Genomic DNA, 24,441 nt, shown 5'->3' with positions numbered 1-24,441 from the left:
ACACAAAAAATACACACAAATTGTACCTGTGCATACCATCAAGCTTTCACAAATTTATAAATCCAAAATTACAACCTTTTATTCTAAGCTCCAACCAATTATCAGACTTTACTACAGTCTGTGTCAACATCGACAACTCACAAATCAGCTACAGAACTTTCCAAGCTCGTAGAAAACATTTCAACCTAATCTTCTCCCAACAGATTCACAACTTCATTATACAATAAAACACTTATTGCTAATTTAAGTTTTTGAATTTGAAAAAAGTTTTCTCTTCAAGATGGTGTCCCAAGAAAAAATGAAACAATTCTAGATGATAAGGTAGTGAATACCTCCAAACCCAACACATCAGTGCAGAGGCTTTCTTCTGTCCATCTCTTCTGGTCAAATAACAAACAACCAAAGCATTTGGCCTCATGAACCAGGAGCCCTCAGCCAGTGACCACCAATGGGTTGATGTCACTGACACAATCACTCCTGGCCAATCAGTGCTTCCTTACCCACAAATTGTGGCACCAACCCAAGGTGGTTTCCATAGGTGTAAAGAAAAGATTTTCAAAAATGAAGAAGGCTGGGCAGGTTAAGAAAAAATGAAATTTGCTCATGGGATACTGCTTTAGAAATTGTTTTTCAAATTTCAAAGGCTCCATTTCTCTTCTCCAGAGACCTGTGAAAAGATGAGAGCATACCATATGGAGTAAAAGTTTTTTCAGGAACTAAAAACCAACAACAGCAATCATAATACCTTCATGGTGAGCTGGAGAAGAACTGGAAGCCAAGTCATTAGCAAGAGGAATCCTGAGCCGTAAAGGAAAGATCCACCATGTTTACACTAAATTATGGTACCATTTAATGAAGTTGACAGATAAATACCAAATGCTCCTTTTCTCAGTTTCCTTCCAAGAGAAACTCATAAGGAGGGCTAAAGAAGATGCTATCTCCATTACATCATATGCATTGACGTAAAGTCGTGGTTGAGCCAGTAAAAGATGTTTCAAGATCCATGAAGATATTTTTCTTACCAAATGGGGTTTCAAGGTCCCAGCATGCATAAATAAATTCCTCAGTAATCTCTAGTGGAAAATAATCTTGAAGGAATTTCACTGGGCTCTAGGAATGATGTTCTCTAGAAGAATCTTTCCAAGAGTGGATAAGAACGGAACATTACTAAACTTTAATGTTTTCATTTCTAGCCAAAAAACTAGGGTTTTGGTTTATCTTAACCCATGATTTAATCTAAAAAACAAAAAGGCTTTAGTGTCTGAACACAGCATGTAATTCTCCAACTCACCTTCCAGACCCTCAGGGAATAAGAAAGTTTTCTGAAGATAAAACTGAGGAGTTACAGAAAAACTAATGAATTGCCTAAGACCTTAGAAAGCTCCTTCTTAGACTGAAGGAGACAGGTAACCAGTCTCCTAAAAAAAGAGAAAGGTCAGAGAAGTTTATTCCAGACAAGGATTGACAAATTCAACCAAAAACTCACAGAAAGTGATTATTGATGGGCAAATTCAAACTAAAACACACAGAAAGCGATTATTGATGGGCAAGCTTATACAATGCAATAGTGTTACTAGCCATGTAACAGGCTAAAATTAACTAACAGCATATGGCATCTGAAACATCCAAGTTATTAACATCTTTCAACATCTAAGTCACTGACATCTTTCAAGGTCTAAAAAAGATCTCCAAATAAAGTGATACTGTCATTAAATAGAGAGCTTAGAGTAATCTGAAAGATCATCAGTTTGAAGATATTCAAACTTCTGCTTGTAGAAGTATTTGAGAAAAACCATACATGCAAATTCCAGAATCCAGAACTTTCAGGTCAGGGTCTAACAAGGTGAGGCGACACAGAAATACCTGAGGAAGGAACTAAAGCACATGGCAAATTTAATGAAGTCCCTAGCACCAAAAATGCTTGTACTACCCAGGAGTTAACAATTCCAGTGAACTCTCAAAAGAAGTTTGTTTTAGAAGTGGATCCAGAAGATGAACTAGGGGAAAAAGATATATCTGGTTCCATGGACTCCAGGTCAGGGAAAGTGCATCTGTTACTGCTGGCCTTCATTCAAAAATGGGGAAACGTAACTTATGAATAAAGCAGTGGCTCTGGAGGCAAACAGACCACTTGGGGTGCTGCTACTTCGAGAAAAGGACCCACTTGAGAGCATATTTCAATAAAGACATCACTATTCCTTGGGAATTTGATCTAAGGTGGGCATCTGCCCAAACTGCATACTCCTCTTAGATAAGCGATTTGGAAGAACAGGTTCTTGGACAGAGCTAAAAGCAGTCTTTCCAGTTAACTCTTAAAAGATGCAAAAAGCTGAAAGATCCTGTTCTTCATAGTGGCACACCACAGTACCATCCATCAGAAATAAAATTTGACATGTAGATTTCAGTGCATTCTTGGTAATGAAGAACGTTGGAACCAGATCTTTTATTATTTATTTATTATACTTTGTCGCTGTCTCCCCATTAGCAAGGTAGTGCAAGAAAACAGACAAAAGAATGGCCCAACCCACCTACATACACATGTATATACATACACGTCCACACACACTCATATATATACCTATACATCTCACGTATACATATATATACACACACAGACATATACATATATACACATGCACACAATTCATACTGTCTGCCCTTATTCATTCCCGTCGCCACCATGCCACACATGAAATGACAAGCCCTTCCCTCCGCATGTGCATGAGGTAGTGCTAGGAAAAGACAACAAAGGCCACATTCGTTCACACTCAGTCTCTAGCTGTCATGTATAATGCACCGAAACCGCAGCTCCCTTTCTACATCCAGGCCCCACAAAACTTTCCATGGTTTACCCCAGATGCTTCACATGCCCTGGTTCAATCCACTGACAGCACATCGACCCTGTTATACCACATCGTTCCAATTCACTCTATTCCTTGCACACCTTTCACCCTCCTGCATGTTCAGGCCCCGATCACTCAAAATCTTTTTCACTTCATCTTACCACCCCCAATTTGGTCTCCCACTTCTCGTTCCCTCCTCCTCTGACACATATATCCTCTTTGCCAATCTTTCCTCACAACCATTTCAAAACACCCTCTTCTGCTCTCTCAACCACACTCTTTTTATTTCCACACATCTCTCTTACTCTATTATTACTTTCTCGATCAATCCACCTCACACCTCATATGGGGTACTGAAATTCCTGTACCCCATTAACAATTAGCCACAAAGAGAAAAAGGGGTTCACAAGAAGACAAATACCATAGCAACTCCACATGTTGTCTTATTCTGAGAGGTCACTATTGCTGAAAATTCGAGGGACAGAAAGTTGTATCAAGGTATGCCCCAAGACTTATCTAATGAGCTTTAGCATTCACATAGGCAGAAATATCTGCAAAGAATGCTAGGATATTTTCCAGGATGATCTGCAGGATGGTTAATTGTCTCAGAATTCCATTAAACTTTATTAGGCCAAGAGAAAAACTGCTTAGTTTTTAAGGATGGATGCATTAATTCAACATAACACAGGATCCATTGTGTTAAAAGATGCAAATCTTCAAATGAAAACTCTCCTAAACATTAAAAGACAAACATAAATCACCATACTTTCTGATCTTTGGTCCCACCCAGTAGATGTGGCCAGCTTTCTATGCACTGTGGGAGATCTAGAGAAGGGGTACTTTGGGAAGGAAGGTACAAAAGGTAAGGTATGGATGCAGAATATATAAATAAATCATTATCATGAAGTCACCCAAATCCACCTGCAAGTTGTTACAATGTGAGCAAGTTATCATTTTTGGCAAGATTGTGTCATCTTCAAAGGACAGGAAGGAATATCTTTACAATATTCTCACTCCAGAGGAGTCTATCGTTTTTCTCTGTTCCTCCAACGAAAAAAATGATGTGTGAAGTGGGAAGTAAAAACTGAAAGATACTAAATTAAAAAGAAATTCCAGATAGAGATCTTGGACTGCAACATCATGCACAGCATAGGGGAATAACCCATCACAAGCAAGTCTTAATGAATTCAAAAGTTAAAAAAAGAGGCAAAATGCATAAAAATAAGTACAAATCAAGTCTGAAATATATCAACTTCACACCTTACAAGAAAAAACTTACTTTGCAAATCTAGCAGGTAAACCTGCAGGAACTCCACTGACTGCAGCTGGAAGAGACGCCCTTGTACTAGGTGTGCTACTAGAATTAGTACTGGAGATCCACCATGTTTAGTACAAATTATGATACCATTTAATGAAGTTGACAAATGAATGCCAAATGCTCCTCTTCTCAATTGACAGCTTGACACATTAGGCTCCGCTGCTACAACACATCAACTTTTTCTGCCACAATCTTATTTCTCTTGTTGACTTAAAGAAAAGTTGGCTTCTTAAGTCTTATCTGGAGTCTCCATACTGAAAATAAAATAATTCATTAGACAATGAAAGCGAGTTCCAAATGGTAAAGATTTTGTACTGTGTAATAAGGTCCAAGATGGGACAAGAGAAAACATGTAAAAATGTAAATCACTGATCAAGACATATCAAAAAATGAATGATCAGACAGATATGAATATCATCACTTGGCCTAATTAAGTTTAATGGAATTTGGAGACAATCAACCTTACAATTCTTTCACTTGTCTATCATCTTGCATATCATACTGGAAAATAAATATATTTTTTTTTTTATTATACTTTGTCGCTGTCTCCCGCGTTTGCAAGGTAGCGCAAGGAAACAGACGAAAGAAATGGCCCAACCCCCCCATACACATGTATATACATACGTCCACACACGCAAATATACATACCTACACAGCTTTCCATGGTTTACCCCAGACGTTTCACATGCCTTGATTCAATCCACTGACAGCACGTCAACCCCGGTATACCACATCGCTCCAATTCACTCTATTCCTTGCCCTCCTTTCACCCTCCTGCATGTTCAGGCCCCGATCACACAAAATCTTTTTCACTCCATCTTTCCACCTCCAATTTGGTCTCCCTCTTCTCCTCGTTCCCTCCACCTCCGACACATATATCCTCTTGGTCAATCTTTCCTCACTCGTTCTCTCCATGTGCCCAAACCACTTCAAAACACCCTCTTCTGCTCTCTCAACCACGCTCTTTTTATTTCCACACATCTCTCTTACCCTTACATTACTCACTCGATCAAACCACCTCACACCACACATTGTCCTCAAACATCTCATTTCCAGCACATCCATCCTCCTGCGCTCAACTCTATCCATAGCCCACGCCTCGCAACCATACAACATTGTTGGAACCACTATTCCTTCAAACATACCCATTTTTGCTTTCCGAGATAATGTTCTCGACTTCCACACATTCTTCAAGGCCCCCAGAATTTTCGCCCCCTCCCCCACCCTATGATCCACTTCCGCTTCCATGGTTCCATCCGCTGCCAGATCCACTCCCAGATATCTAAAACACTTCACTTCCTCCAGTTTTTCTCCATTCAAACTCACCTCCCAATTGACTTGACCCTCAACCCTACTGTACCTAATAACCTTGCTCTTATTCACATTTACTCTTAACTTTCTTCTTCCACACACTTTACCAAACTCAGTCACCAGCTTCTGCAGTTTCTCACATGAATCAGCCACCAGCGCTGTATCATCAGCGAACAACAACTGACTCACTTCCCAAACTCTCTCATCCCCAACAGACTTCATACTTGCCCCTCTTTCCAAAACTCTTGCATTTACCTCCCTAACAACCCCATCCATAAACAAATTAAACAACCATGGAGACATCACACACCCCTGCCGCAAACCTACATTCACTGAGAACCAATCACTTTCCTCTCTTCCTACACGTACACATGCCTTACATCCTCGATAAAAACTTTTCACTGCTTCTAACAACTTTCCTCCCACACCATATATTCTTAATACCTTCCACAGAGCATCTCTATCAACTCTATCATATGCCTTCTCCAGATCCATAAATGCTACATACAAATCCATTTGCTTTTCTAAGTATTTCTCACATACATTCTTCAAAGCAAACACCTGATCCACACATCCTCTACCACTTCTGAAACCACACTGCTCTTCCCCAATCTGATGCTCTGTACATGCCTTCACCCTCTCAATCAATACCCTCCCATATAATTTACCAGGAATACTCAACAAACTTATACCTCTGTAATTTGAGCACTCACTCTTATCCCCTTTGCCTTTGTACAATGGCACTATGTACGCATTCCGCCAATCCTCAGGCACCTCACCATGAGTCATACATACATTAAATAACCTTACCAACCAGTCAACAATACAGTCACCCCCTTTTTTAATAAATTCCACTGCAATACCATCCAATACTATATCTACAGTATTAGATTATTAAGCTTACTACACTGACATTAAACTTTGCAAAACTACAAGTTCCAATCCTATGTTAAGTGACAGGTGCAGTCATATCATCCTTAACCTCATTTGAGATCTTCATTTTTTTTTCCCCTACCAAAAAGTTATTTCATTCAATAACAAAAATCTCAAAATAATTCCTTCAAGAGTGTATGCTTTAAAACCCAGACACCCTAAATGCCTGAAGACCAGTTTCCATAACCAGAACATTTCAAAGACCTGCTGGTTTACGGGTTTCCTCTGGGTTATGGGATCAAAAATGCAAATGACTAATTAAAAAGTTCATCTCTGAAGCATGAAATATACGTCAGGGCAAACTACTTTTGGTGGGATGCTGAAGCACTCATCGGAATAGCACCTGGCAACTGAAACTGGAAATAAAACTTAATGTAAGTGCTGAGATGAACATGGGCAAGGTATCGGGAGTGGAAGGCCGTGAAAAAGTTTTTTCTCAACTCAGAAAACTAAATAGATTAATAAATTCTCCTTGAAGCAGTGTCCTCTGAGCATGAGATATATTCTCAAAGACTTTCTCAGAAATTTCCAACTTTCAGGACTTGTGGTGAGGAAGTGCTAGCCTGCGTTCCACTGATCAGAGACCCTCACTGGGATGACATCATCGACCTACTCACCTCCAGCCCATCAGAGCTCACTATTTGGAGATCATGATCCTCAACCCAGGGACAGTCAAAGCAAGGACACAGGAAAGAGTTTTCGGAAGGAAACTGCAGGGCAAGATATGAAAACTAGAGGAAAATAAGAATAAGAATACGTCTAAAACAAATATGGATACCTACAATGGAATCCAACTCTTAAAGAAGAATTCCTGGAGCCACACAGGATAGACACAACAATGTCCACACTAAAGTAACACCAAACAAAGATGGAAAACAAGTCCTTACAATCCCTTGTCTTGACTTTCTCCAACAAAAGGTTTCAGATTAAGAGACCACCTTTTTCAAATCATATGTTCTTGTATCAAACCCAGGTTGAGTCAATCATACAAGTTCCTATATCCAGAGATATATTCCTTGCTGAAAGGCTCTAAAAAATTCTGGGTGCACAAATAAAGCCCCTTCAATAATCTCCAGAAAAGTAAAAAATCTCTCATGATGTTTCACTGGGCACAAGGCATGATGCTCTCTTGATGAAATCTTTCAAGAGCAGATGACATAAGAGGTATTTCTAAATAGCATAAATTTCTTTATCAGCCAAAAACCTTGAGTTTAGGGTCATCTTGACCCATACGAGATTGCTGTTCAAGACAAGCAACTGGTCTCCATAGAGAGAAAAACTGGAGATGTTTATCCCAACAGGGGCCTGTCCGATAACAGTAATATGAAAATCCTGAGGGAGGAGTTCTTGAGGGGTGCACTTATGAATGGCACAATTTCTGTGATAAAAGGCAAAAGAACTTAAATATAAGGCTTTAGTAACATTCAAGACATCAGTTTCTTCAAGACTGCAATGTTTATCAGAGTTTTCAGACCAACTGGAAATGGTTACGAGTAGAAGGGCAAATGTTACATACAAGATCATCTGTTTGACTTTTCCCAAACCTCTGCCCGTAGAAGTGTTTGAGAAAATCTGTATGAGTAAATTCCAAAGTTCAGCACTGAGTGGTTAGAGTCATGAAAAAAAAGGTGATCCAAAGGGATTTAAGGTTATCAAATGGAGAGTATGTTACAGGTGAGGGAGTCACTGGCACCAGGGTTGTTGTCCCACATAAGGGCTACCAGTGTTATTAAACCCTGAAAACCAGCCAGTCTGAAAAAGAAAATCCAGAAAGATGAACTGAGGGAAAAAGATTAATAGGATTCCAATGATTCATTAATTTCAATCTGAAGAGTTAGCATTGGTCACAACTGCTCCTACATTTAAAACTAGTGAAGCACAAAACAAGTAATGCACTGGTTCTAGTGGTAAGGAGATCCACTTGGGGAGAGAGGGGCAATAAATATTACTATTGACAATGTATGTGAGCTTACTTGGACATATGCTGATGTACCCCTTAAAAATATGAAGCTTTGCAAGAAAACCCTTTGGATATAGCCAGGGAGAGATTTGTTTCATTAACAATAAGAGAAGCAGGGCTTTGTAAGAACCGCTGTTTATAAGGCATCACACAGCCACAATATTGTACACTGAAAATTGAGCTTTGCATTCTGGACTCAGGACATTTGGAGAGATGGATAATAATGGGAAAACATTATTAGGAAAGGACTTTTATATCTCCATCCAAAGGCAAACATCAAAATGGCCCTCTGAAGAATGAAAATCAAATCCTTGATTCATATTGTCCATTCAAACAAGCAGAGAAGTCACTGGAGGTCTCCAAAGCAGGTTTCTGGAGGTTCTGTACAAAAATCCACCTAACTAAAGATATGAGAAATTCCCAGGGAAGTGCTCTTGGAAGATCTCTGCTTTCTGCATTTTTTTTTTCCTAAATGGTAACTTTTCTGGCCTGCAACCTTGTCATGTACTTGGCAAAGAGACACAATGGGCTGGCAATGCAAGCAACTACAACATTTGCATAGTCCCAAGTTTTATTCCCAGGAAGACCAAGAGTGCCAGTCTGAGTGTTTCAATCAATTCCTTGCCACAAGACACTTGGCTGGGAAATAAGTGGGACCTGTTCAGGTTGATGATGAAACCCAGTTTTTTTAAGTGTTCTGAACCTGAAGCCCTTGACTGGCAAATGCTTCCCTGTTTAGAAGTGACAGATCCAAAACAATTTTTTCCTCATTTGAATTTTCCTTGGAATAAATACAGTATTCTTTCTCCCCTATCCCTGGGGATAGGGGAGAAAGAATACTTCCCACACATTCCTCATGTGTCGTAGAAGGCGACTAAAGGGGACGGGAGCGGGGGACTAGAAACCCTCCCCTTCTTGTATTTTAAACTTTCTAAAAGGGGAAACAGAAGAAGGAGTCACGCGGAGAGTACTCATCCTCCTCGAAGGCTCAGATTGGGGTGTCTAAATGTGTGTAGATGTAACCAAGATGAGAAAAAAGGAGAGATAGGTAGTATAATTGAGGAAAGGAACCTGGATGTTTTGGCTCTGAGTGAAACGAAGCTCAAGATTAAAGGGGAAGAGGGGTTTGGGAATGTCTTGGGAGTAAAGTCAGGGGTTAGTGAGAGGACAAGAGCAAGGGAAGGAGTAGCACTACTCCTGAAACAGGAGTGGTGGGAGTATGTAATAGAGTGTAAGAAAGTAAACTTTAGATTGATATGGGTAAAACTGAAAGTTGATGGAGAGAGATGGGTGATTATTGGTGCATATGCACCTGGGCATGAGAAGAAAGATCATGAGAGGCAAGTGTTTTGGGAGCAGCTGAATGAGTGCGTTAGTAGTTTTGATGCACGAGACCGGGTTATAGTGATGGGTGATTTGAATGCAAAGGTGAGTAATGTGGCAGTTGAGGGAATAATTGGTATACATGAGGTGTTCAGTGTTGTAAATGGAAATGGTGAAGAGCTTGTAGATTTATGTGCTGAAAAAGGACAGGTGATTGGGAATACCTGGTTTAAAAGAGAGATATACATAAATATATGTATGTAAGTAGGAGAGATGGCCAGAGAGCGTTACTGGATTACGTGTTAATTGATAGGCAAGTGAAAGAGAGACTTTTGGATGTTAATGTGCTGAGAGGTGCAACTGGAGGGATGTCTGATCATTATCTTGTGGAGGCGAAGGTGAAAATTTGTAGAGGTTTTCAGAAAAGAAAGGAGAATGTTGGGGTGAAGAGAGTGGTGAGAGTAAGTGAGCTTAGGAAGGAGACTTGTGTGAGGAAGTACCAGGAGAGACTGAGTACAGAATGGAAAAAGGTGAGAACGAAGGAGGTAAGGGGAGTGGGGGAGGAATGGGATGTATTCAGGGAAGCAGTGATGGCTTGCGCAAAAGATGCTTGTGGCATGAGAAACGAGGGAGGTGGGCATATTAGAAAGGGTAGTGAATGGTGGGATGAAGAAGTAAGATTATTTGTGAAAGAGAAGAGAGAGGCATTTGGACGATTTTTGCAGGGAAATAATGCAAATGAGTGGGAGATGTATAAAAGAAAGAGACAGGAGGTCAAGAGAAAGGTGCAAGACATGAAAAAGAGGGCAAATGAGAGTTGGGGTGAGAGAGTATCATTAAATTTTAGAGAATAAAAAGATGCTTTGGAAGGAGGTAAATAAAGTGCGTGAGACAAGGGAATAAATGGGAACCTCAGTGAAGGGGGCTAATGGGGAGATGATAACAAGTAGTGGTGATGTGAGAAGGAGATGGAGTGAGTATTTTGAGGGTTTGTTGAATGTGTTTGATGATAGAGTGGCAGATATAGGGTGTTTTGGTCGAATTGGTGTGCAAAGTGAGAGGGTTAGGGAAAATGATTTGGTAAACAGAGAAGAGGTAGTAAAAGCTTTGCGGAAGATGAAAGCCGGCAAGGCAGCAGGGTTGGATGGTATTGCTGTGGAATTTATTAAAAAAGGGGGTGACTTTATTGTTGACTGGTTGGTAAGGTTATTTAATGGATGTATGATTCATGGTGAGGTGCCTGAGGATTGGTGGAATGCCTGCATAGTGCCATCGTACAAAGGCAAAGGGGACAAAGGTGAGTGCTCAAATTACAGAGGTATAAGTTTGTTTAGTATTGCTGGGAAATTATATGGGAGGGTATTGATTGTGAGGGTGAAGTCATGTACAGAGCATCAGATTGGGGAAGAGCGGTGTGGTTTCAGAAGTGGTAGAGGATGTGTGGATCAGGTGTTTGCTTTGAAGAATGTATGTGAGAAATACTTAGGAAAGCAAATGGATTTGTATGTAGCCTTTATGGATCTGGAGAAGGCATATGATAGAGTTGATAGAGATGCTCTGTGGAAGGTATTAAGAATATATGGTGTGGGAGGCAAGTTGTTAGAAGCAGTGAAAAGTATTTATCAAGGATGTAAGGCATGTATACGTGTAGGAAGAGAGGAAAGTGATTGGTTCTCAGTGAATGTAGGTTTGCAGCATGGGTGTGTGATGTCTCCATGGTTGTTTAATTTGTTTATGGAAGGGGGTGTTAGGGAGGTGAATGCAAGAGTTTTGGAAAGAGGGGCAAGTATGCAGTCTGTTGTGGATGAGAGAGAGTGGGAAGTGAGTCAGTTGTTGTTCGTTGATGATACAGCGCTGGTGGCTGATTCATGAGAAACTGCAGAAGCTGGTGACTGAGTTTGGTAAAGTGTATGAGAGAAGAAAGTTGAAAGTAAATGTGAATAAGAGCAAGGTTATGAGGTTCAGTAGGGTTGAGGGTCAAGTTAATTGGGAGGTAAGTTTGAATGGAGAAAAACTGGAGGAAGTGAAGTGTTTTAGATATCTGGGAGTGGATTTGGCAGCGGATGGAACCATGGAAGCCATATGAATCATAGGGTGGGGGAAGAAGCGAAAATTCTGGGAGCGTTGAAGAGTGTGTGGAAGTCGAGAGCATTATCTCAGAAAGCCAAAATGGGTATGTTTGAAGGAATAGTGGTTCCAACAATTTTGTATGGTTGCGAGGTGTGGGCTATGGATAGAGTTGTGCACAGGAGGGTGGATGTGCTGGAAATGAGATGTTTGAGGACAATATGTGGTGTGAGGTGGTTTGATCAAGAAAGTAATAATAGAGTAAGAGAGATGTGTGGAAATAAAAAGAGTGTGGTTGAGAGAGCAGAAGAGGGTGTTTTGAAATGGTTTGGTCACATGGAGAGACTGAGTGAGGAAAGATTGACAAAGAGGATATATGTGTCAGAGGTGGAGGGAACGAGGAGAAGTGGGAGACCAAATTGGAGGTGGAAAGATGAAGTGAAAAAGACTTTGAGTGATCAGGGCCTGAACATGCAGGAGGGTGAAAGGCGTGCAAGGAATGGAGTGAATTGGAACGATGTGGTATACCGGGGTCGACATGCTGTCAACTGAATGGACTGAACCAGGGCATGTGAATCGTCTGGGGTAAACCATGGAAAGTTGTGTGGGGCCTGGATGTGGAAAGGGAGCTGTGGTTTTGGTGCATTAATACATGACAGCTAGAGACTGAGTGTGAATGAATGGGGCCTTTGTTGTCTTTTCCTAGCACTACCTCACACACATGAGGGGGGAGGGGGTTATTATTACATGTGTGGCGAGGTGGCGATGAGAATGAATAAAGGCAGACAGTATGAATTATGTACATGTGTATATATGTATATGTCTGTGTGTGCATATATATGTATACGTTAAGATGTATAGGTATGTATAATTGCGTGTGAGGACATATATGCATATACATGTGTATGTGGGTGGGTTGGGGCATTCTTTCATCTGTTTCCTTGCACTACCTCGCTAACGCGGGAGACAGCGACAAAGCAAAATAATAAAATAATAATAAAAAAGATACAGTATTAATAAGAATGGTCTCACTGCAAGCCCTATAATATCGTTGCCAATCATCTCTATGTGCAATCCTGAAATCATAAGGTTGGGGCTATCCTAATATCTTTCTTGAAAGGGATGGTTAAGATACCTTACTCCACCCTGAATCTTTATATATCAACTTTAGATACATCCAGACATCGAGCTTTCAAATGTCTTGGAATGTGCCCCCAAACGGCAATGAGCAACAATGTCTGCAAAAAACACATGTCCACCCCATATGTTTACAAAGGCGATACACGTTTAAGGTTTATTGCAAGTATGTACAAGCATATGACAATCTCAGGGTGAAATCATTGTACATCTGGTTGCTGAGACATGATTTTTATGGAGAGAGCACCAGTAACCTCCCTAAGTATGCCTAAGAGTATCTTTATGGAATTATGTTCTTTCCTTACTCATCTGGGGACTTTTGCTGATGGGTGCTGTAATAACTCCATGTGTGCTTCAAAGATGGCCCTTACCTTACTAAGTAGGAGAAAGCCTGAATTCTCACCAGGAAACAAGAAAATGTGGGTATACCTGGGATTTCTTATCCCTGTGGATAGGGATGAAACAATACTTCCCACATATTCCTTGCGTGTCATAGAAAGCAACTAAAAGGGGAGGGAGTGGGGGGCTGGAAATCCTCCCCTCTCGTTTTTAATTTTCCAAAAGAAGGAACAGAGAAGGGGCCAAGTGAGGATATCCCTCAAAAGCTCAGTTCTATGTTCTTAATGCTACCTCACTAATGCAGGAAATGGCGAATAGTATGGAAAAAAGAAGAAAAAAAACAAACTGGGATTTCTACGTTCACTGGCCTCCCTGACCAAGTCATTCCACTACCATAACCCATCTCTGGTCACCTTATGAAGACTTCCAGATCTAAAGATAATCTCTTAAGATGAGAAGTAATGAAGCAAACCCACATTTCTGTTGCCAAACTCAAGAGAAACCAACTAAATTTTTAGGAAATTATTTCTCAAAGAATCATTCAATATTGTCTGCAAAAGGACCTTCACATTACCTCCAGCAAGTCAGGTGCCAAACTCCTACAAACAAATTAAATGAATTGCAAACAACTTGCATTTGCTAACAAATACAAGGACTAGAGTATGACAAGGGAGAATACACAAGCCAAAGGATGACAACTGGTATGAATACTGTTTCGCAATGAAAACAAGTGAAACACTAAGATTGCGAGATAATTTGGAGTTGCTTTGGTAGTGCAATGGGCAGGGGTGGGTTTAATTTCTTACCTTAAGAACACTACAATCAATAGATAGAAGTGCACTACGGTGCTAGAGGACCATCTCCTTCCCTTTTTTTTATAAGCTTCATGGGCATGATCACTTTATGCAGGTACTGCCCCCTGCCATAAGGTTAGAAAAGTGATACATTGATTACCAGGGAAAAATATTCAACTGCTGGAGTGGCCTGGGAACTCCCTAGACCTTAACACAAATGAGAACTGCTGAAACCAGATGAAAGTCAACCTTGCTTCCGGCAACAACTCTTCAATGCCTCACTTCATTTAGGAGACCCAAAACATGGTAATAGAATACTTCAGGAACCTTACCAATTCCATACACACATCACATATCTGCAGATAGTAATTAAAGCCAAATGAGACATGACAAAGTACTAAAATGTCAATGTACCATTATTTTTGTGGATGGTGAAGGAGACCAAGAAGTTTTTTGTTGTCAACTATTTTTTTTCCCAGACAATGTATTTTGGAGGAAACTTGCATGAAACACACCTATCTTGGCCTTGAAATGAACCTTTGCCTTTAGCATACTTGGACTCGGGTACACTAATGGTTTTCCTAGACAAGTATGGAAGGAACAGAGAAACCCTCTAGAACTATTCCTTTTACGATAATTAGTAAGAGAGCCCCCACTCACAATCTCCTCCCTGCAATTTCCTTCTAAGAGATGGTTTATAAAAGGATTTCCTCTTACTGCTGGTTTTGAAAAGCTAAATCTCAGAATTTTCTGAACAGCCTTAAGAGGAAAAAAAGGAGTTACACATGGGGAGGACTGCCAGAGCTTGTCGTTAGCATTTTTGCTGAGATAACAGAGACTGCATTAGTCTCTCTAAATGAAGCTGAAGGCTGTTTCAATACATGCCCAAAGATTCACTAAATGAGGTCAAGTTTAACAGAATGCTCTGTTAGGGAGGGACATGATTCACAAAGGGCAGAGATATCTACAGTCACAGAAATCTTTTCAAAATAATTTCAAGGGCATAGCATCCTCAGAATTATCATTGCTATCTACCATAGTCTGACAAGATACAGCTGCCTTTAGTTTCATGGAGTATGTTGATAAGATTGTGTACACTAGCCATAAACCATCTTTCTTAAATAAAACCAGAAGACAGAATCTGTATTCCAGCAGTGAAAACAGGAGACTATGCTATGGACCTACTCACACATCAAGCACAGGGGCAGGACTACCATATTTAAGATGGTACTTGGGTCGACTTAGCTTCCCCCCATTCCACACAAATCTAACACAGTTTAGGGTCTGTCCATTCTTAGAGAACCTACAAGCTTTAAAAAACACCTGGTAGGTCCCTCAACACCAAAAGAGGCCAAATTAACAAGGTATTCAGAGCTTTCATTTCCACAAAACAAAGTGGTCTAAACTGAGGGATAGAAAGGCAAACTCCCTAGCTTCAGCTTTTTTAAGGCTTTGATGGTAACAGCATTTGGAGACAGATGAGGGATGTCAGAGAGCAAAAGACTGGAGACAAGATTGTCAGTCTATGGGGTATGGCATGAATAAATGCATCTCACCACTTTAAACTAGGCACAGTTTGTACTACTTGGTGGTTAACCAAGTTTAACATTGTCCTTCCTACGGATGGAGGAACTAGAATATGATCTTACTGTTGTCCTTCCTGGGGATAAAAGGAACAAATGTAGCATCACATGGCACCTTAAAATGAGAGGACTTCTGTCTTTTGCCTTCCTGAAACCTTATGGTCTTCAGAGCATCAAGGGATCTGTCACTAGCACAGTTCCTGTCACAAATATCTGTCACTAACAGGCTATGATGGCTGCTATCTCAGAGGAAAGGAACATTCTTGCATCACCCACGACCTATGGCAGAATCCCACACTGTAGAAGCATGGAAGCTGGCTATTTACTTTGGTAGTTTGGCTGCTCAAAAACAACCTCATAGGTATCATCCATACACTATCTTTGGATGGCAGATGAAAGAATGTTAGCGATTTGGTCATTAAGTATGTGAATTCATAGCTTCTTGCCTAATGCACTGAAAGGACTCAAAAGTAAACACTCAGGATAAAGGGTACATGCAATGGTGGTGCAGAAGGGAGAGAGGATTCGACTCCCCGCACTGCTTGGATGAGTAAGAGGGCAGCTCAGCAAAGTCTGGAGTGAGCCTAGTGGGAGGCTAAGTGCAAAGGAGCTGAAGCATCCAAAAGTTTTATCCTTGATTTGGTGCACATGAAAACTCATAACACATACTTGGTTCCTCTGGGAAGAAGGCAAAAAGACAGGGAAAGGCAGAAGTGGAAAATAATATAGGCAGAAAACTGGAAAGAATTCAATTTCTGCAAAGCTTTCTGGGATGCTAGAAAATACAACTGACCATCACCAATGGTGCTGTCGTGTATATCTGGCATACTTCTAAAAAAGTCCATAGTTCTAGGTTAATCTTCTCAGGGAGCAGGCATCAGAGATATAGATAGATAGCTAGACTGTCAGGTATGTGGACTATCATGAAATATGATTATGGTATAACTACATCTACCTGAAAATATGGTTACAAAAACTGAGTATCAAATGAACATCCAAGAGAACCAACAAGTGTTAACATCACCTACAGTTGTGCTTTCAAGGTTAACTAAGATCAACAACTGAACTATCTTTTATATTTTCATTTCAGTATTTTTCGGAAACTGACCAGGAACTTACTGATTTGCTCACCAGAATTAGCAAATATCCATTACTTCAAGTTCAGACCACCTAAAGCATGGTCATGGGCAAAATCATGGGCTTCCAGTATATAACTAAACAAAATAAAATTCCTTTAAAATTTCAAAAGGATTTCTTATAAAGGCAATATACTTTAAGTGCAGAATGCAATAAAAAATGCAAGAAGGTGAAACAGAATGTTTGAAGGTATGTGGGATTAGCAGAATAAACAGCATATCATATGAGGAAATTAGAAAAGGATGTATGGTAGAGGTCAGTAAAGTGGGATATGAGTGTTAAGGAAGTATAGAAATAAGAGAAGCAAGCAATACTAACACAACGTGTGTGTGTGTGTGTGTGTGTGTGTAAGAAATATCAGAATGAAAGCTGAAGGCATGGTGGAAGGACAGAATGGGAAACTGTGTACATAAGGTGTTTGTCTGGACAAACCAGCTGAAATGTGGAAAAGCCACACTCATGTAATCAACTACAAAGGTTTCTGGTTATCCAGGTGAATGAAGTTTACTTATACTGACTTATTTCCATACCCTTCTGTTGGAGGAATAAACATTGGTGACCTTCTCTTGCCATCAGCCATCCTGTGACCTTCTCTTGCCATCAGCCATCCTGTGACCTTCTCTTGCCATCAGCCATCCTGTGACCTTCTCTTGCCATCAGCCATCCTGTGACCTTCTCTTGCCATCAGCCATCCTGTGACCTTCTCTTGCCATCAGCCATCCTGTGACCTTCTCTTGCCATCAGCCATCCTGTGACCTTCTCTTGCCATCAGCCATCCTGTGACCTTCTCTTGCCATCAGCCATCCTGTGACCTTCTCTTGCCATCAGCCATCCTGTGACCTTCTCTTGCCATCAGCCATCCTGTAACCTTCTCTTGCCATCAGCCATCCTGTGACCTTCTCTTGCCATCAGCCATCCTGTGACCTTCTCTTGCCATCAGCCATCCTGTGACCTTCTCTTGCCATCAGCCATCCTGTAACCTTCTCTTGCCATCAGCCATCCTGTGACCTTCTCTTGCCATCAGACATCCTGTAACCTTCTCTTGCCATCAGACATCCTGTGACCTTCTCTTGCCATCAGCCATCCTGTGACCTTCTCTCACCATCAGCCATCCTGTGATCTTCTCTTGCCATCAGCCATCCTGTAACCTTCTCTTGCCATCAGCCATCCTGTGACCTTCTCTTGCCATCAGACATCCTGTGACCTTCTCTTGCCATCAGACATCCTGTAACCTTCTCTTGCCATCAGCCATCCTGTAACCTTCTCTTGCCATCAGCCATCCTGTGACCTTCTCTTGCCATCAGCCATCCTGTGACCTTCTCTTGCCATCAGCCATCCTGTGACCTTCTCTTGAGATCAGCCATCCTGTGACCTTCTCTTGCCATCAGCCATCCTGTAACCTTCTCTTGCCATCAGCCATCCTGTGACCTTCTCTTGCCATCAGACATCCTGTAACCTTCTCTTGCCATCAGACATCCTGTGACCTTCTCTTGCCATCAGCCATCCTGTGACCTTCTCTCACCATCAGCCATCCTGTGACCTTCTCTTGCCATCAGCCATCCTGTAACCTTCTCTTGCCATCAGCCATCCTGTGACCTTCTCTTGCCATCAGCCATCCTGTGACCTTCTCTTGCCATCAGCCATCCTGTGACCTTCTCTTGCCATCAGCCATCCTGTAACCTTCTCTTGCCATCAGCCATCCTGTGACCTTCTCTTGCCATCAGACATCCTGTGACCTTCTCTTGCCATCAGACATCCTGTAACCTTCTCTTGCCATCAGTCATCCTGTGACCTTCTCTTGCCATCAGACATCCTGTGACCTTCTCTTGCCATCAGACATCCTGTAACCTTCTCTTGCCATCAGCCATCCTGTGACATTCTCTTGCCATCAGACATCCTGTGACCTCTTGCCATCAGACATCCTGTAACCTTCTCTTGCCAACAGCCATCCTGTGACCTTCTCTTGCCATCAGACATCCTGTAACCTTCTCTTGCCATCAGCCATCCTGTGACCTTCTCTTGCAATCAGCCATCCTGTGACCTTCTCTTGCCATCAGACATCCTGTAACCTTCTCTTGCCATCAGCCATCCTGTGACCTTCTCTTGCCATCAGCCATCCTGTAACCTTCTCTTGCCATCAGACATCCTGTGACCTTCTCTTGCCATCAGCCATCCTGTAACCTTCTCTTGCCATCAGCCATCCTGTGACCTTCTCTTGCCATCAGCCATCCTGTAACCTTCTCTTGCCATCGGACATCCTGTGACCTTCTCTTGCCATAAGACATCCTGTGACCTTCTCTTGCCATCAGCCATCCTGTAACCTTCTCTTGCCATCAGACATCCTGTGACCTTCTCTTGCCATCAGACATCCTGTGACCTTCTCTTGCTATCAGCCATCCTGTAACCTTCTCTTGCCATCAGACATCCTGTGACCTTCTCTTGCCATCAGCCATCCTGTAACCTTCTCTTGCCATCAGACATCCTGTAACCTTCTCTTGCCATCAGCCATCCTGTGACCTTCTCTTGCCATCAAACATCCTGTAACCTTCTCTTGCCATCAGCCATCCTGTGACCTTCTCTTGCCATCAGCCATCCTGTAACCTTCTCTTGCCATCAGACATCCTGTGACCTTCTCTTGCCATCAGCCATCCTGTAACCTTCTCTTGCCATCAGCCATCCTGGGACCTCTTGCCATCAGCCATCCTGTAACCTTCTCTTGCCATCAGCCATCCTGTAACCTTCTCTTGCCATCAGCCATCCTGTAACCTTCTCTTGCCATCAGCCATCCTGTGACCTTATCTTGTCATCAGCCATCCTGTGACCTTCTCTTGCCATCAGCCATCCTGTGACCTTATCTTGCCATCAGCCATCCTGTGATCTCTTGCCATCAGCCATCCTGTGACCTTCTCTTGCCATCAGCCATCCTGTGACCTTCTCTTGCCATCAGCCATCCTGTGACCTTCTCTTGCCATCAGCCATCCTGTGACCTTCTCTTGCCATCAGACATCCTGTAACCTTCTCTTGCCATCAGACATCCTGTGACCTTCTCTTGCCATCAGCCATCCTGTGACCTTCTCTTGCCATCAGACATCCTGTAACCTTCTCATGCCATCAGCCATCCTGTAACCTTCTCTTGCCATCAGCCATCCTGTGACCTTCTCTTGCCATCAGCCATCCTGTAACCTTCTCTTGCCATCAGCCATCCTGTGACCTTCTCTTGCCAACAGCCATCCTGTGACCTTCTCTTGCCATCAGCCATCCTGTAACCTTCTCTTGCCATCAGACATCCTGTGACCTTCTCTTGCCATCAGACATCCTGTGACCTTCTCTTGCCATCAGACATCCTGTGACCTTCTCTTGCCATCAGACATCCTGTGACCTTCTCTTGCCATCAGCCATCCTGTAACCTTCTCTTGCCATCAGCCATCCTGTGACCTTCTCTTGCTATCAGCCATCCTGTAACCTTCTCTTGCCATCAGACATCCTGTGACCTTCTCTTGCCATCAGCCATCCTGTAACCTTCTCTTGCCATCAGACATCCTGTGACCTTCTCTTGCCATCAGCCATCCTGTAACCTTCTCTTGCCATCAGCCATCCTGTGACCTTCTCTTGCCATCAGCCATCCTGTAACCTTCTCTTGCCATCGGACATCCTGTGACCTTCTCTTGCCATAAGACATCCTGTGACCTTCTCTTGCCATCAGCCATCCTGTAACCTTCTCTTGCCATCAGACATCCTGTGACCTTCTCTTGCCATCAGACATCCTGTGACCTTCTCTTGCTATCAGCCATCCTGTAACCTCTTGCCATCAGACATCCTGTGACCTTCTCTTGCCATCAGCCATCCTGTAACCTTCTCTTGCCATCAGACATCCTGTAACCTTCTCTTGCCATCAGCCATCCTGTGACCTTCTCTTGCCATCAGACATCCTGTAACCTTCTCTTGCCATCAGCCATCCTGTGACCTTCTCTTGCCATCAGCCATCCTGTAACCTTCTCTTGCCATCAGACATCCTGTGACCTTCTCTTGCCATCAGCCATCCTGTAACCTTCTCTTGCCATCAGCCATCCTGGGACCTCTTGCCATCAGCCATCCTGTAACCTTCTCTTGCCATCAGCCATCCTGTGACCTTCTCTTGCCATCAGCCATCCTGTAACCTTCTCTTGCCATCAGCCATCCTGTGACCTTCTCTTGCCATCAGCCATCCTGTGACCTTCTCTTGCCATCAGCCATCCTGTGACCTTCTCTTGCCATCAGCCATCCTGTGACCTTCTCTTGCCATCAGCCATCCTGTGACCTTCTCTTGCCATCAGCCATCCTGTGACCTTCTCTTGCCATCAGCCATCCTGTGACCTTCTCTTGCCATCAGCCATCCTGTGACCTTCTCTTGCCATCAGCCATCCTGTGACCTTCTCTTGCCATCAGCCATCCTGTGACCTTCTCTTGCCATCAGCCATCCTGTGACCTTCTCTTGCCATCAGACATCCTGTAACCTTCTCTTGCCATCAGCCATCCTGTAACCTTCTCTTGCCATCAGCCATCCTGTGACCTTCTCTTGCCATCAGCCATCCTGTGACCTTCTCTTGCCATCAGACATCCTGTGACCTTCTCTTGCCATCAGCCATCCTGTGACCTTCTCTTGCCATCAGACATCCTGTGACCTTCTCTTGCCATCAGCCTTCCTGTGACCTTCTCTTGCCATCAGCCATCCTGTGACCTTCTCTTGCCATCAGCCATCCTGTGACCTTCTCTTGCCATCAGCCATCCTGTGACCTTCTCTTGCCATCAGACATCCTGTGACCTTCTCTTGCCATCAGCCATCCTGTGACCTTCTCTTGCCATCAGCCATCCTGTGACCTTCTCTTGCCATCAGATATCCTGTGACCTTCTCTTGCCATCAGCCATCCTGTGACCTTCTCTTGCCATCAGCCATCCTGTGACCTTCTCTTGCCATCAGCCATCCTGTGACCTTCTCTTGCCATCAGACATCCTTGTATCAAACAGTTTGTTGGTTATGGCTCTCTTGCGTGTAGATAGACCTGAGGAATAAACCAGTTCAAATGTTGTTGATCACTGTAATATATAATATATAAATGAGCTGGACCTTGCATGTAGAAGAATGATTATGGGTAGACGTGTTTATATGAAATTCCCCAAGACAGTATTAGGAGGTTTACCCAAGTCAGAAAGGACAATATAAGAGAGATGTGTGATAGTAAGAAGAGCATGTTGGAGTTAGGATACGGAGAGAATGACTAATAAGATATGTAAGACAGACTGGATCAGGTCAACATCTGATAAAACATATCCTTCTGTGTATCTTATGTGACTTCTGAATTCTAACTTACCATTGAAAGAAGGAAAACATTATTCTTACTTCGTTCCCACACCGTATCATAGAATTTCAAAACTAGGCCCATCATTTATGGCATTTGATTCAAACTCCAGGTTTCAACACAAGCAACATATATATATACATATATATATACAGCGCTGGTGGCTGATTCATGTGAGAAACTGCAGAAGCTGGTGACTGAGTTTGGTAAAGTGTGTGGAAGAAGAAAGTTAAGAGTAAATGTGAATAAGAGCAAGGTTATTAGGTACAGTAGGGTTGAGGGTCAAGTCAATTGGGAGGTGAGTTTGAATGGAGAAAAACTGGAGGAAGTGAAGTGTTTTAGATATCTGGGAGTGGATCTGTCAGCGGATGGAACCATGGAAGCGGAAGTGGATCATAGGGTGGGGGAGGGGGCGAAAATTTTGGGAGCCTTGAAAAATGTGTGGAAGTCGAGAACATTATCTCGGAAAGCAAAAATGGGTATGTTTGAAGGAATAGTGGTTCCAACAATGTTGTATGGTTGCAAGGCGTGGGCTATGGATAGAGTTGTGCGCAGGAGGATGGATGTGCTGGAAATGAGATGTTTGAGGACAATGTGTGGTGTGAGGTGGTTTGATCGAGTAAGTAACGTAAGGGTAAGAGAGATGTGTGGAAATAAAAAGAGCGTGGTTGAGAGAGCAGAAGAGGGTGTTTTGAAATGGTTTGGGCACATGGAGAGAAAGAGTGAGGAAAGATTGACCAAGAGGATATATGTGTCGGAGGTGGAGGGAACGAGGAGAAGAGGGAGACCAAATTGGAGGTGGAAAGATGGAGTGAAAAAGATTTTGTGTGATCGGGGCCTGAACATGCAGGAGGGTGAAAGGAGGGCAAGGAATAGAGTGAATTGGAGCGATGTGGTATACAGGGGTTGACGTGCTGTCAGTGGATTGAGTCGGGGCATGTGAAGCGTCTGGGGTAAACCATGGAAAGCTGTGTAGGTATGTATATTTGCGTGTGTGGACGTGTGTATGTACATGTGTATGGGGGGGGGTTGGGCCATTTCTTTCGTCTGTTTCCTTGCGCTACCTCGCAAACGCGGGAGACAGCGACAAAGTATAAAAAAAAGAGAAAAAAAAAAATATATATATATATATATATATATATATATATATATATATATATCTTTTTTTTTCTTTCAAACTATTCGCCATTTCCCGCATTAGCGAGGTAGCGCCAAGAACAGAGGACTGGGCCTTTGAGGGACTACCCTCACCTGGCCCAGTTCTCTGTTCCTTCTTTTGGAAAATTAAAAAAAAAACGAGAGGGGAGGATTTCCAGCCCCCCACTCCCTCCCCTTTTAGTCGCCTTCTACGACACGCAGGGAATACATGGGAAGTATTCTTGCTCCCCCATATATTATTTATTTTGCTTTGTCGCTGTCTCCCGCGTTTGCGAGGTAGCACAAGGAAACAGACGAAAGAAATGGCCCAACCCACCCCCATACACAATGCACACACACACACGCCCACACACACAAATATACATACCTATACATCTCAATGTACACATATATATACACACACAGACACATACATATATACCCATGCACTCAATTCACAATGTCTGCCTTTATTCATTCCCTTCGCCACCTCACCACACATGGAATACCATCCCCCTCCCCCCTCATGTGTGCGAGGTAGCACTAGGAAAAGACAACAAAGGCCCCATTCGTTCACACTCAGTCTCTAGCTGTCATGCAATAATGCCCGAAACCACAGCTCCCTTTCCACATCCAGGCCCCACACAACTTTCCATGGTTTACCCCAGACGCTTCACATGCCCTGGTTCAATCCATTGACAGTACGTCAACCCCGGTATACCACATCGATCCAATTCACTCTATTCCTTGCCCTCCTTTCACCCTCCTGCATGTTCAGGCCCCGATCACACAAAATCTTTTTCACTCCATCTTTCCACCTCCAATTTGGTCTCCCACTTCTCCTCGTTCCCTTCACCTCCGACACATATATCCTCTTGGTCAATCTTTTCTCACTCATTCTCTCCATGTGCCCAAACCATTTCAAAACCCCCTCTCCTGCTCTCTCAACCACACTCTTTTTACTTTCACACATCTCTCTTACCCTATTATTACTTACTCGATCAAACCACCTCACACCACATATTGTCCTCAAACATCTCATTTCCAGCACATCCATCCTCCTGCGCACAACTCTATCCATAGCCCACGCCTCGCAACCATACAACATTGTTGGAACTACTATTCCTTCAAACATACCCATTTTTGCTTTCCGAGATAATGTTCTCGACTTCCTTACATTCTTCAAGGCTCCCAGGATATATATATATATATATATATATATA

General features: G+C 42.6%; 1 protein-coding gene and 1 long non-coding RNA gene across 9 annotated transcripts in view; one reads left to right on the top strand and one right to left on the bottom strand.

Annotated features, from left to right (window-relative positions):
- The window catches only part of LOC139765362 (uncharacterized), a 574,294-nt gene that overhangs the window by 259,653 nt on the left and 290,200 nt on the right, over positions 1 to 24,441 (top strand). The window contains exon 3 of one of the 8 annotated variants that reach the window (XR_011716651.1): positions 6,945 to 12,280. The exons of the other annotated variants lie outside the window; for them this stretch is intronic. The gene's annotated coding sequence lies outside the window, so the exon portion shown is untranslated. Of the gene's footprint in view, positions 1 to 6,944; positions 12,281 to 24,441 lie in introns of those variants that run through there. 8 annotated transcript variants of the gene reach the window in all.
- On the bottom strand, positions 3,454 to 17,443 carry LOC139765363 (uncharacterized). Its single transcript, XR_011716652.1, has 2 exons — positions 17,276 to 17,443; positions 3,454 to 4,415 (listed from the first exon to the last, which is right to left on the bottom strand). It is a non-coding gene; the product is annotated as an uncharacterized lncRNA (long non-coding RNA).

This window comes from Panulirus ornatus, chromosome 54 (assembly GCF_036320965.1).
Source record: "Panulirus ornatus isolate Po-2019 chromosome 54, ASM3632096v1, whole genome shotgun sequence".
In the NCBI taxonomy this organism is placed as follows: Eukaryota; Metazoa; Arthropoda; class Malacostraca; order Decapoda; family Palinuridae; genus Panulirus; species Panulirus ornatus.
This window is presented reverse-complemented; position numbering and strand designations above follow the sequence as displayed.